Source organism: Octopus sinensis, linkage group LG9 (genome assembly GCF_006345805.1).
Source record: "Octopus sinensis linkage group LG9, ASM634580v1, whole genome shotgun sequence".
In the NCBI taxonomy this organism is placed as follows: domain Eukaryota; kingdom Metazoa; phylum Mollusca; class Cephalopoda; order Octopoda; family Octopodidae; genus Octopus; species Octopus sinensis.
Genome location: NC_043005.1, coordinates 75783815 through 75798213, shown reverse-complemented (window position 1 = coordinate 75798213; position 14399 = coordinate 75783815). Strand labels below are relative to the sequence as shown.

The window sequence follows — 14399 nt, the reverse complement described above, 5'->3', positions numbered from 1 at the left end:
TCTGGTTGTTAGATTTTCTCTCACTTCTGCTCGCCTTCGCGCCTCCTCATTCCTCATCCTGTCCATCTGTGTCACACCAACCATATCCCACAAACAACTTTATAACATACAAAAAAGATAAAGAAATGATATAAAAGTAAGACATCTGTACCCCACTGGATTTAAGTGACAAATGCTTGTACAACACTTTTGCCACTCTTTCAGGGGCCATAGCAGGTTCTAGTGACAAGCATCGTAAGATGACTGGTAACTGTTTTGACTGCAAGTTTTATGTCAGAATATCTTTGCCCTGTAATAAATGCATACATACATACATACAAGCATGCATGCATACATACATACATACATACATACATACACACACATACATACATGTATACATTGGGATTTCCAGAAAGAGAAATCGGCCGGCTAATTCATGCATTACAAGTGCAATCTGTGAGTGAAACAGTAAAAATATGCAAGACTTTTCTCAAGTTCCAAAGATGAATTTGTCTGTGTTAACTACATCCCGAAGAAGGAGCCTTGTACCTTTGTTGGAAGCGGGCTCCTTCCTCAGTGAAAGATTTATAATAATAAAAAATAAAAGAGACATACATATATCCATACATACATAGACACACAAACACATACATGCATACATATTCAATTACATACATACATGCGTATGTACCAGAAAGGAGAAAGCTGATATGAAGAATATAGATCCAATCCATCCCTGGAGCAGTAAAAATCAGTAAAACTTTCCAGGAGTTTATCATTTAAGTATATATGAGCATGTCTAGATATGCAACTATATGCATGAGAATACATACATAAAGCAGAACATCCAAATCTGCACACATACATACATACATACATACATACATACATACATACATACAAAAATACCCTGCTGTTGATGCTGAAATTCCAATGAAGAAGCCTTGGATTTAGGTTAGAAACTGATTCTTTCTCTATTGGCAAGAAATATTGAAATAAAACTGAACAATGACATACATACATACATACATGAGGTGCACAAAGTGTTGTGAAGTATGTGCCTGCTGTACTCTTATCAAACAGGTAGTCATGGCTGGTAATTATACTGCACATATTTGTACCCCAATATCACTTATATAGTGTGTACCACTCTCTTTCAAACATATATAGATATATACATTCTTTTTTTCTTTTCTTTTATTCTTTTATTTGTTTCAGTCATTTGACTGTGGCCATGCTGGAACACTGCCTTTAGTCGAGCAAATCGACCTCAGGACTTATTCTTTGTAAGCCTAGTACTTATTCTATCAGTCTCTCTTGCCGAACTGCTAAGTGATGGGGACCCAAACACACCAGCATCGGGTGTCAAGCAATGTTGGGGGGACAAACACAGACACACAAACATATACATTCACACATATATATATATACATATATATATATTTCTGTCTACCAAATCCACTCACAAGGCTTTGGTCGGCCCGAGGCTATAGTAGAAGACACTTGCCCAAGGTACAATGCAGTGGGACTGAACCTGGAACCATGTGATTGGTAAGCAAGCTACTTACCACACAGCCACTCCTGCACATGTCGGGCTTTCACAATATTTCCATTTGCCAAATCTTGCTAAGAAATCATTGTTTGACCCAAAGTTATGCTAAAAGATATGTGCCCAAAATGTCAGCCAGTGGGGATTGAACCTAAGATTGAGGTGACATTGGCTCAAGATGTATATAAAGGCTGCACGTTTTTGGTATGGAGAAGAAGTTGTTAAAATGAGAAGGAAGTGGAAGAGGAGGAGAGGGAAGAGTGAAGAGGATCAGGGTTTTATGTTAATACCAGTTTATTACTCCAATAATGTTATAGGAGTAATTAGCTCCTTATAAAGGATAAATTGAACTATTACTGCTACCACTGCCAGCAACAGAGGCAGCACCATCAGCAACCACCACCACCACCACAACCACTGCCACCACTGCCACCACCATCACTGGTGTCACTGTTGTTATTGTTGACATAATTATTATCACCACCAACACCACTACCACCATTACCACAACTACTAGCACCCACCAGCATCATTGTCATCATCATCATCATTATTATTGCTACCATCACCACCACCACCACCACCACCACCACTACCATCACCACCATCATCATCATCACCATCACCACCACCACCACCACCAACACCACTATCATCATCATCATTACCTCTACTACCACCTCCATCATCATCAAATCATCTCTTTTATCTCAAACCTCAAAGAAATTTAGATATAAGCATATCAGCTCCAAAAATTATTCATCCAATTAACTAAAGCAATTTCTATATTATCATTATATTATTATTAGTATTATTATTATTATCATCATTATCATTAGTTTAGATATAAGAAATGAGAAAAGAAAAACACTCTCTACTATACCTTGTAAGAATTATTAAATTGACTTCATGAATTATTTCACTGTTTTGTACAGACAAAATATCCCTTGCTATGTAAAGCTGTCAGACGAAATTGTAGGACCCATGTAAAAACTCAACATTTAGACCAAGTGTCATGTTATCACTAATACAGCTGACTTAGTCGCTGTGTGAATCTTTCTTTCAGCAGCATCACAAAATATCAAAATATCTATATTTTCTCATCCCCATCTTCATTTTCTTATTCTTCTCTCACGTTATTATTCAGTCATTGTTAATCAATGATTATTGGATGTCGTTATGACAACTAATTAGCTCTCGTTTACTATATAGCCATTTTGCAGTATATATACTCTTGCAGCCATCACATTTTTCAGGAATTACATTTTTTTGTTTTAATACATTTATTCTCAAGGTTGACATAAGAAAGATAGAGAGACAAATGCAGTGAGAGAGATAAGAGAGAAGAATGTTTGTGTCTATATGTATGAATGTATGTATGTATGTATGTATGTATGTATGTATGTATGTATGTATGTATGTATGTATGTATGTATGTCTTTCATCTTTTCAACATCAATAAAGTAAGTACCAGCTGATCACGGGGTTTGATGTACTTGACTTATCCTCTCCCTCAAAATTGCTAACTTTGCCCCAAAATGTGAAACCATTATATATATATATATATATATATATATATATATATATATATATATATATATATATATATATATATATATATATGTATGTATATATGTGTATATGTATATATCTATATCTGCGTGTGTGTGTGTGTGTATACATATGTATATGTATATATATTATCATCATCATCATCATTATCGTTTAATGTTCATTCTCCATGCTAGCATGGGTTGGACGGTTCGACCGGGGATCTGGGAATCCAAAAGGCTGCACCAGGCTCCAGTCTTATCTGGCAGTGTTTCTACAGCTGGATGCCCTTCCTAATGCCAACCACTCCGTGAGTGTAGTGGGTGCTTTTTACGTGCCACCTGCACAGGTGCCAGGTGAGGCTGGCAATGGCCACGGTTGGATTGGTGCATTTTACGTGTCACTGGCACAGAAGCCAGTCGAGGCAGCACTGGCATCGGCCACGATTCGGATGGTGCTTTTTACGTGCCTCCGGCACGGAAGCCAGTCGAGGCGGCACTGGCATCGGCCACGATTCGGTTAGTGCTTTTTACGTACCACCAGGGATTGGCACTTTTTCACACACCTATCTTCATCCATTCACGCCACATGACCATACCAGTGCAATCGTCTCTCTTGAGCACCACAACTGATGCTTCTTAGGTCCAACATTTCTCTCAAGGTACTAACGCTCTGTCGAGTATGCACACTGACATTACACATCCATCGGAGCATACTGGCTTCATTCCTTGTGAGCTTATGCATGTCCTCAGCAGTCACGGCCCATGTTTCACTGCCATGTAGCATGGCTGTTCGTACACATGCATCATACAGTCTGCCTTTTACTCTGAGCGAGAGGCCTTTAGTCACCAGCAGAGGTAAGAGCTCCCTGAACTTTGCCCAGGCTATTCTTACTCTAGCAGTTACACTTTCAGCGCACCCACCCCCACTATAACTTGGTCACCTAGATAATGGAAGCTATCAACTACTTCTAGTTTTTCCCCCTGGAAAGTGACGGAAGTTGTTTTCTGCAGATTTTCAGAGTTTATTGCTGAGCATCTGCCACATACAAAAACTATCTTCCCAGTTAGCCTTCCTTTGACATTGCTGCACCTCTTATGTATCCATAGCTTACACTGGGTACATCTTATAGAGTTTCTACCTACACCTTTTCTACAGATCGAGCAGGGCCATCTTCCTGAAGACATTTGTGGTTTGTCTACATTCCTACTTATTAGGACTTTGGTTTTAGCTAGGTTGACTCTAAGGCCCCTCGATTCTAATCCCTCCTTCCACACCTGGAACTTCTCCTCCAGCTCTGATAGTGACTCAGCAATTAGAGCAAGGTCGTCAGCATAGAGGAGCTCCTAGGAGCAACCTGTCTTGAATTCCTCTGTAATTACCTGGAGGACTATGATAAATAGGAGGGGCTGAGGACTGAACCCTGGTGGACCCCAACCTCTACCTTGAATTCTTCTGTATACATGTTGCCAACCCTAACCTTACTTACGGCATCCCTGTACATGGCTTGCACAGCTCTCACCAGCCATTCATCTATCCCTAGTTTCCTCATTGACCACCAGATAAGGGATCGGGGGACCCTGTCAAAGGCTTTCTCCATGTCAACGAAAGCCAGGTACAGGGGCTTATCTTTGGCTAGGTATTTTTCCTGCAGCTGTCTCACCAGAAATATGGCATCAGTGGTGCTTTTCCTTGGCATGAAACCAAACTGCATCTCGTCCAAGTTGACTCTCTCCCTAATCAGTTGGGCTATGACCCTCTCTGTAACCTTCATTACCTGATATATATATATATATGTAAATACATATATAGTGAGAATTTACAAAAAAAAACCAAAGACAGAGACGGGTGCATAAACAACAAACAGATGTATTAGTTTAACACTTGAGAAGTGAGAAAGTCTTTTACTTTTCGAGCCTATGCTCTTCGACAGAAAGGAACAGAGAAATAAACAGGGAGAGAAAATAGAAAATGGTTTAATGGCTAGCAGGAGTTGCACAGCAGAGCTAAAAAGAAGGGGAGATAATAAAGTAGAGGTGATTCCAAAAGGAAGGTGTGCGTACGTGTGTATGTGAGAGCGTGTATGTGCATGTAGAAGGGAGCTGGTGACCTGGATGTGTGAGTGTGTGCATGTGTAGGTATGTGGATGATGGTGTAGATGTTGGGAAGGGGTCAGTGCTAGTGTGTTGTGCTGGTGTGGGTGCTGGGAAGTGGTCAGTGCTAGTGTGTGTGGAAAGTGTGACGTGGTGTGGTATGGTGGTGTGGTGGTGTGTGGTGTGGTGATGTGTGGTGTGGTGGTATATGGTGTGGTGGTGTTAGGGGTAGGGGGAAGCAAGGGTCGGGTAACAAGGGAGGGGTGATGATGAAGGGAGAATATATACATACATATACATACATATACATATATATGTGTATGTATATATATATATATATATATACGAGCAAAACGCACCCCCATTCAATAAAATAGAGTATCAGTCAAGTACTGGGGTCGATGTAATTGTCTTGCCCTTAACCCTCAAAACTGCTGACCTTGTGAGAAATAATAGTTATTATTATGATTATTATTATTATTATTATTATTATATTATTATTATTATCATCATCATTATGATTGTCATTGTTGCCTCTGCCTTAGCAAAGGTGGAGGTGAGACCTCAAGAACTGCTGGATGGATTTGGGTGAAACTTCCAAGGATGTTTGGACTCATGACTGGCACAAACTGATTGATCCAGTACCAGACAAGGATTCTGTATTATTTTCTTGCTTTTTTACTTAATTTTTGAGAGCGGTCAGGTTCATTTTTAGTATTCTTGTTTGTGAGAGCAGTCGGATTTATTTCAGATATTCTCATTTAAAAAAAAACCCATCTCTGGCTAATTGTTGAGAGGATGTTGTTGTTGCCTTGGTGGAGGCTTGCACTCTCTGAGTGCTCTTGTTATTATCATTGTTATTGTTATTATTATTATTACAATATTAGAAGTGCATAAGATGTAATAAATCATCATCATCATCATTTTTACATGTAGAGATAAAAGTTAAGATCAGTAAAACAGATGTGACAAAAATATGGCTGTTGGTGTCGTGTCAGCTGTACTTCTATGCACTGCTCTGTGGTGCCTCAGAGACAGGGGCTGTTTGCAGTCTTTGATGATTAATCTGGGAAAGATAAAAAAAAAAAACTATCCTAAGGTTACATTATCACTGTTAAGATCAGTAAATAGCAGCACTTCCTTGATACACGACAACTACTCAACAAGTGTCAGTTAAATGAATAATAAAGCCTCTTTGCAGTCATTCAATCTGCTAGAAATACCAGTCAACACCCCTTAAATTATATCCTGTAGAGATATTTTGAATAACATAGTCGTAGATAAACTAAGAAAAAATAGAAGGCTGAATGATAAGAGCTGGGTTGTCTTTGAATAGGGGATAAAGAACAGTAGTAACTACAACTCAATTATCCTAGCTCCCATTTATGCTCGAGCATTTTGCAGTCAAATTCAATGTTAGAGCTTCAAATTTTGTTTCTCTCTTCCTCATAAGTGTTTCTTTGGATGACACACAAGGCTAGTTTAGTTGTAGTGTTTGTTAAGAGGTAGATTTGTTCTAATTAAAAAAGACTGATGACCAAAAACTTCTATGTGCTACCCATGGCAACTCTACAAAGCCAAAGTCATCCTGACCACTAGGATGACTGTCTTCTTATCTTCCTCCCTCAATTTATAGGTGTAGGCTCAGAACAGGTCAATTCACTAGGGTCATGCTTGCCACTGCCATCAACCTTTCAACACTTTACTTTTCAAGTGAAGCCTGAAAACATTGATAAGGGCTTGGCCAAAGTGGAGTGTACTTCTCTTCAGCCCTTTCCATCTCCTACACTACACAACAACAACAGTAATGGTTTCAAATTTTGGCACAAGGCCAGCAATTTTAAAGGAGGATGTAACTTGATTGCATTGAGCCCAGTGCTCACTTGGTGCTCAATTTTACCAATCGCCAAATGATAAAAGTCAAAGTTGAGCTAGGCAGACTTTGAACTCAGAACTTAAAGAAATTCCACTAAGCATTTTGTCTGAAATAGTAAAGATTCTGCCAGCTTTCCACCTTAATAGTAATAATAATAATAATAATAATAATGATAATAATAATAATAATAATAATAATAATAATAATAATAATAATAATAATAATAATGATAATAATAATAAAATAGATGCAAATAGGCCAGACATCATATTGAAAGACTTCAGACAAAGAACATGCCTCCTCATTGATATGACTGTCCCAATCGATATAAACATATCTGTCAAGACCTACCAAAAACTGAGCAAATATAAAGATCTTGAAATAGAAATCAGCAAAATGTGGAACCTGAAGACTAAAACAATACCTGTTGTCATAGGTGCCCTGAGAATGATAGCAAAAGGGGCTGATTGCTACCTAACTCAGATACCAGGAAACTCCAAAATGGCAGAAATTCAAAGGATAGTGCTCATGGGAACTGCTCATATCCTACGCAAAATACTTTCTATGTAATCTCAAGTTTTAAAACAAACATAATATTCGTATGGTTTTTTTAGACATTCACAAGTAAAATACTAAATACAAAACCAAATATATGGCACACTAGGCATAACAACAACATGAACTTCCAACCTGTTGTCTCTTGAGGTCTCTGGGTGAGACTTGGAGCCAACTTGTACAAATGTAAAGCAAAAGTCAAACATATAATAATAATAATAATAATAATAATAATAATAATAATAATAATAATAATAATAATCCTTTCTACTAAATGCACTGGACCTGAAATTTTGTCAGTTACATCAACCCCTGTGTTTCACTAGTACTTAATTTATAGACTCCAAAAGGTTGAAAGGCAAAGTCAACTCAGCAGAATTTGAACCCATAAGATAAGCTTTTCTGCTATGGGCACAAGACCTGAAATTTGAGGGAGGGTTAAGTCGATTACATTGACCCCAATCTTCAACTGGTTCTTATTTTTATCAACCCCAAAAGGATTAAAGGCAAAGTCAATTCAGCAGAATTTGAACTCATAAGATAATAATAGACAAAATGCCACTAACCATTTTGTCCAGCATGCCAATTTTAATAATAATACATAATATACTAGGTAAGAGGGCTCCAAAAAGGGGTCTCTGGGAGTAGCATCCCTGCCTTCTTGAGCTAGTTTTCCACCACATTTCTTAAAAATCGTGGTAGAGGCCTTGGTCTCAGAACCACTCATGCTCCCTGTAGAAAATCCAGCTCCAAAGAAGCCTCATAATAGCAAAAGAGAATGGGAACCAGCCAGCCCAAAAGTTGGCAGTGGGGTGGGCTGCACCTGCCTACCTCAGTTGCTATGGCATTGAAGTAGATCTGGCCACCCACATTAACAGGGACAAAACCTGGATTTAAGACACTGGATGATGATGATGATGATGATGATGATGATGATGATGATGATGATGAATATAAGGACAAAAAAATTGACCTAAACACTGAGTACCCAGACTTCATGGTTTTCCAAGATTTGCCTTGGCTTTCAAACAATAGCTTCAATGTCCCGAAAGAATGCTTCAATGCATTGATTTATCCTGGTTTATTTATTTTGCTTTTATTTCAAGAATAAGCTTTTGTAAATATTTTACAGTTTGTTTTCATGTAAGTGGTTTTAATTTTTTTTTGTTTTCAACAAATCTTTTAGCTCTCACAAAATGTAGCTTTGATTATAAATGTGTTTATTCAGTTTTTGTGGAAGTATAAACCTGCTGTTCACATATACAATGTCAGTGATTAATTGTGTGTGTCTTTTTTTTTAATGATTTTTATACATTGTGATTCGAAGCATTTTATTTTTGCTAAATTTTTTAAATAAATCTTTTAGCTGAGTACACTGTCAATATTTCTAGTTCTCATGCATAAAATACATACAATGCATACATGTGTGTATGTATATATGTATATGTGTGTGTGTGAGTGTATGTATATATATGTGTGTGTGTGTGTGTGTGTGTGCATATGTGTGTGTATATATATATACATATTCTGTATATCATCATCATCATCATCATCATCATCATTGTATAACATACGTTTTCCCTGCTGGCATGGGTTGGACGGTTTGACTGGGACTAGCAAGCCAGGAGGCTGCACCAGGCTCCATTCTCATCTAGCAGTGTTTCTACAGCGTGTAGTGGGTGTTTTTTATGTGCCACCAACACAAGAGCCAGTCAAGTGGCACTGGCATCGCCCATGTTCAGATGATGCTTTTTACATGCCACCAGCACGAGGAGCCAGTCATATATATATACATACACATCATCATAAGATTGTGGTTTCGATTCCTGGGCTGGGTGACATGTTGTGTTCTTGAGCAAAGCACTCCATTTCATCTTGCTCTAGTCCACTCAGCTAGCGAAATAAGTAATCTTGCAATGGATTGGTGTCCCATCCAATGGGAGAATATATATTTTACACAGAATCTGAGAAACTGGCCCAATGAATCTATATGACTCAGGAAGGATCTTTATGCTTATTTTTAATAATAGTAATAATAATAGTAATAATAATAATAATAATGATGATAATAATAATAATAATAAAAATTATAATAATAATAGTCATCTATATAAATAAATAACTATATACCCTTACTGAACTTACACACATATACATATATACATACACACATGTATGCATCGTATGTATTTTATGCATGAGAACTAGAAATATTGACAGTGTACTCAGCTAAAAGATTTATTTAAAAAATTTAGCAAAAATAAAATGCTTCGAATCACAGTGTATAAAAATCATTTAAAAAAATTCTAACCACTAAACCACATGCCTCCACTGTGGTAGAGGTTAGGCTAAACCTTAGTTTCTTTCTGAAAATCAAGAAGGTACAATGGTGGAGAGAATGTGTATAAATAGAAGAGATAAGAGAAATGAGATGAGAGAGTAGATGTTTATTCCATTTGTTTACCTACTGTAAATGAATGGAATAAACATATATTTCCTCCCTTCATTTTACTCATCTGTTCTGTGTGTGTGTGTGTTGTATGATGTATGATAGACTTCCTTTTGTTTCTGCCTGCCAAACCTTCTGATAAGGCTTTCATTGGCCTGGGGCTACAGTAGAAGGCACTTGGATCAATCCCACAGCAGGGAGGTGTACTGCTGTGGGATTGAACTGAAAACCACATAGCCATATGCATACATATGTGGAGAAGCATGGCTTAGTGGTTAGGGTGCTGGAATCATAATCGTATGATTGTGGTTTTGATTCCTGGACAGGACAATGTCTTGTGTTCTTGAGCAAAACACTTCATTTGACTTGGTCCACTCTGCTGGCAAAACTGAGTGGTCTTTTGGCAGACCAGTGTTCCATCCAAGGGGAAAATATATGTGCCATGGAAACTGGGAAACTGGCCCTATCAGTCTGTATTACTTGGAAAGGATACTCATCCTTATCCTATACATGTGTGTGTGTGTGTGTCTTTTTCATCATCATCATCATCATCGTTTAACATCCGCTTTCCATGCTAGCATGGGTTGGACGATTTTGACTGAGGGCTGGTGAACCAGACGGCCGCACCAGGCTCCAATCTTGATCTGGCAAAGTTTCTACAGCTTGATGCCCTTCCTAACACCAACCACTCCGAGAGTGTAGTGGGTGCTTTTTATGTGCCACCGAATGTGTAAATTGATATCTTCTTCTGTCCCAGTTGCATATCATCAAAATAATATGTTCACCCTATCTTAGCAGGACTGGAACTTAAATCATAAAAGCACATAGTCAAATACTGCAAAGCTTTTGTACAATACTTTTAGCATTTCTGATAGTCTACTGCAGAAATATAATAACCCAAATCATCAGGACTTACACAGCATAGAGAAAAATAAGCGCTGCCTACACATATATTATGTAGAGCACTTTCAATACAATAGAAACACAGCTAAACATTGAAACATAGAGAAACAATGCAAAAATGCTGCAAGTTCCCAAGGCACACAAAGCTGTGCTTGGTCATACAATGAAAAGCATACAATAAAGTAAGACTTCAGAACACAACAATACTAATAATAATAATAGTAATAATAATAGTAATAATAATAATAATAATAATGATGATAATAATAATAATAATAATTATGATAATAATAGTCATCTATATAAATAAATAACTATAATACCCTTACTGAACTCTTCGTTCAGTTCAAGTATTAGAGATTCTAATGTTATATTCACATGAATATTAAAATGAAATACAATTTATATATTATTTTCCTTTGATTATATGCTTTGGTTATTTTTTTCTTGTTTTCTTTTCTTTTTATTTGCGCTTTAAATTCCAACATTTTTTGCATTTATTTATTAATCTATTTTTTCTTCATTTCTTTTTTTTTTTGCATACATATATTTTAACAATCAATAACCATATTCAGTTATTCAAGTTAGTTTTAATTTCAAATAAAATTTTACAGGTTGTTAAGAACTAAACTATTGCATAAAAGCTTAAAAGAATGAAGCAATGCTTTTTTTGGTGTTTTTGTTGGGGTTTTTAATTTTTGTTTTTGTTGTTTTTTTTGTTTTTTTTTTTACTAAGGACAAGATAATCTTTGTTCTCAGTTGAATAGGTTTGCATATATAAAAAAACAAAAACAAGCATAAAACATTATTATCGTTGGCAATATTCATTTTATTATATTTTTATTATAAAACCTGTTAAATGATCAGTGAGAATATTGATCCCTTATTACTATGCTAGCTGCCTCCTACTTTAGAAACCAAAAGTGAAATGAAATAAAGACGTACAAGAATGGAGAATTTCTATGCAATGGGGAGAAAGAAAGAAGGAATGAAAGAGAAGAGGAGAATGAAGAGAGAAAGGTAGGGAAAGAGTGTATGTGACGGAATATAAATGAGAAGGTTGAGGGTGAGGAAGAAGTGAAAGGATGATGAAAGCTGAAAAGGGAGAGAAAGAAAGAAAGAAAGAAAGGATAGAGTGAGGGGGACAGAAAAAATGACGAAGATAGATAGAGAGAGAGTCAACGTATGGAGAAAGAAGGGGAGGAGAGAGAGAGGGTAGGGAAAGAAAGAGAGGCATGGAGGAAGAAGTGAAGAGGGAGAGGGGATGAAGGAAGAAGGGGAGGTGGAGAGGGTAGAGTGGAGAAGGGGAAAGGAAAAGAAAAGAAAACTTTAGCTTGATTGTTTTAAAAAATTTCTTTCATTGTTTGAAACATAAGGCTTGTTTTTGTAATGATTTCAGATGTGCAGCTGGTTAGTTAAGTCACCCTTGTAATTACAACTGGTAATTATCTTATTGAACTCCGTAACAGCCATCATTTAACGTCCGTTTTTCCTGCGGGCATGGGTTGGACGGTTTGACAGGAGCGGGCAAGCTGGAGAGCTGCACCAGGCTCCAGATGTCCTGTTTTGGCATGGTTTCCATGGCTACATGCCCTTCCTAATACCAACCACTTTACAGAGTGTACAAGGTGCTTTTTATGTGGCACCAGCATTAGATGCTTTTTTTTCATGGCACCTGGATGATCTTCCATAGTTTCAAATTTTGACACAAGGCCTGTAATTTTAGAAGAGGATGTAAGTCGATTGCACTGCCCCACCTCCTGGTACTTGAGTGGTGCATTCTTTTATCAATCCTGAAAGGGTGAAAGACAAAGTTGACCTCAGCAAGATTTGAACTCAGAATGTAAAGAGCTGAAAGAATTGTGGCTATGCATTTTTGAGGTGCTAATAATGCTGCCAGCTCATCACCTAATCATCCTCAATAAATCCTTTGAACTAAGGGAGTGAGCTGGCAGAAACGTTAGCATGCCAGGCAAAATGCTTAGTGGTATTTTGTTTGTCTTTGCATTCTGAGTTCAAATTCCACCAAGGTCAACTTTGCCTTTCATCCTTTCGGGGTCGATAAATTAAGTACCAGTTGCATACTGGGGTTGATCTAATCAATTGCCCCACCCACCAAAAAAAAATTTCAGGCCTTGTGTCTAGAGTAGAAAAGAATAAATTCTTTCAACTATTGGCACAAGACCTCAAATTTTGGGAGAGGAACTAGTCGATTATATCAACCCCAGCAGTCAGCTGATACTGAACCTATACATATACCAAGGCCTAATTCCCCATAGGAGTGGGTAGCCATGACAAGACATACACTAGGCATTCCATTCATATCAGCAACATCAAATTCACTCATCTCTCCACAAACACCCTCTCCAAGCTTTCCTATCATTAATTTTTTTTTCTCTCTCACTCCAACACTTCTAACTACCAAAGCTTTCCTCACTCCATCCACCCACACAGGATTTGAATTCATATGTAAAGAGCCAAAACAAATGCATTTTATTTGACTTGCTAATAATGCTGTCAATTCATCTCCTTATTATCCCCAATAAATGAAAGACAATTCTGGCATTGGAGGAATTTGAACTCAGAGACTTAATTATTGAAATGAATTTAGTCCAATGCTTTATTAGATCAGTCAACTCACTACCTGAGTGTGTCTCCATAGACCTGGGATGAAGTATTGAAGCATAACCTTCGAACTTTAGGCCTCACCAAGGAAATGACCAGTAAAATATGCTGAGCTTAAGAAGACCCGGCAAGCCAAATGAGACCATAACCTCGTGGCCTATGCCAGGGGTGTAACCAGCCCACTTATGCATACCTTTTCCTTCTTTGGACACTAAACTCTGCTTGCGAAATCCTGTTGAGGCAAGTGAAATCGAAATCAAATTCGATGACTAGCATCCGTGCTAGCTGGGTGCAAAGAGCACCATACGAGTGTGATCGTTGACAGAGTGGCTAACCAGCTTCCGTGCCAGTGGCACATAAAAGGCACCATTCAAGTGTGATCGTTACCAGCGTCGCCTTACTGGCTTCTGCCCATGCTAGTAGGGTGCTAAGAGCACCATTCTGCACATGATCGTTGCCAGAGCGGCTAACTGGCTTCTGTGCCGGTGGCACGTAAAAGGCACCATTTGAGCATGATCATTACCAGCATCGCTTTACTGGCCCCTGTGCCGGTGGCACATAAAAGCACCCACTACACTCTCAGAGTGGTTGGCATTAGGAAGGGCATCCAGCTGTAGAAACTCTGCCAGATCAAGATTGGAGCCTGGTGCAGCTATCAGGTTCGCCAGACCTCAGTCAAAATCGTCCAACCCATGTTAGCATGGAAAGCGAACATTAAACGATGAGGATGATGATGATGTGTGTGTGTGTTTGTGTCTGTGTTTGTACCCTACTACTGCTTCATAAACCAGTGTTAGTTTGTTCACATCTCCTGTA

The 14399-nt window shown here is 38.0% G+C and overlaps 2 protein-coding genes across 2 annotated transcripts in view; both read right to left on the bottom strand.

Moving 5' to 3' along the window:
• Positions 1-2720, bottom strand: part of LOC118764881 (regulator of G-protein signaling 9-binding protein-like) — a 147826-nt gene extending 145106 nt beyond the window's left edge. The window contains exon 1 of the mRNA XM_036506039.1: positions 2415-2720. The gene's annotated coding sequence lies outside the window, so the exon portion shown is untranslated. The remainder of the gene's footprint in view (positions 1-2414) is intronic.
• Positions 1-14399, bottom strand: part of LOC115215448 (lisH domain-containing protein C1711.05-like) — a 37170-nt gene that overhangs the window by 10934 nt on the left and 11837 nt on the right. The gene's annotated exons all lie outside the window — the stretch shown is intronic.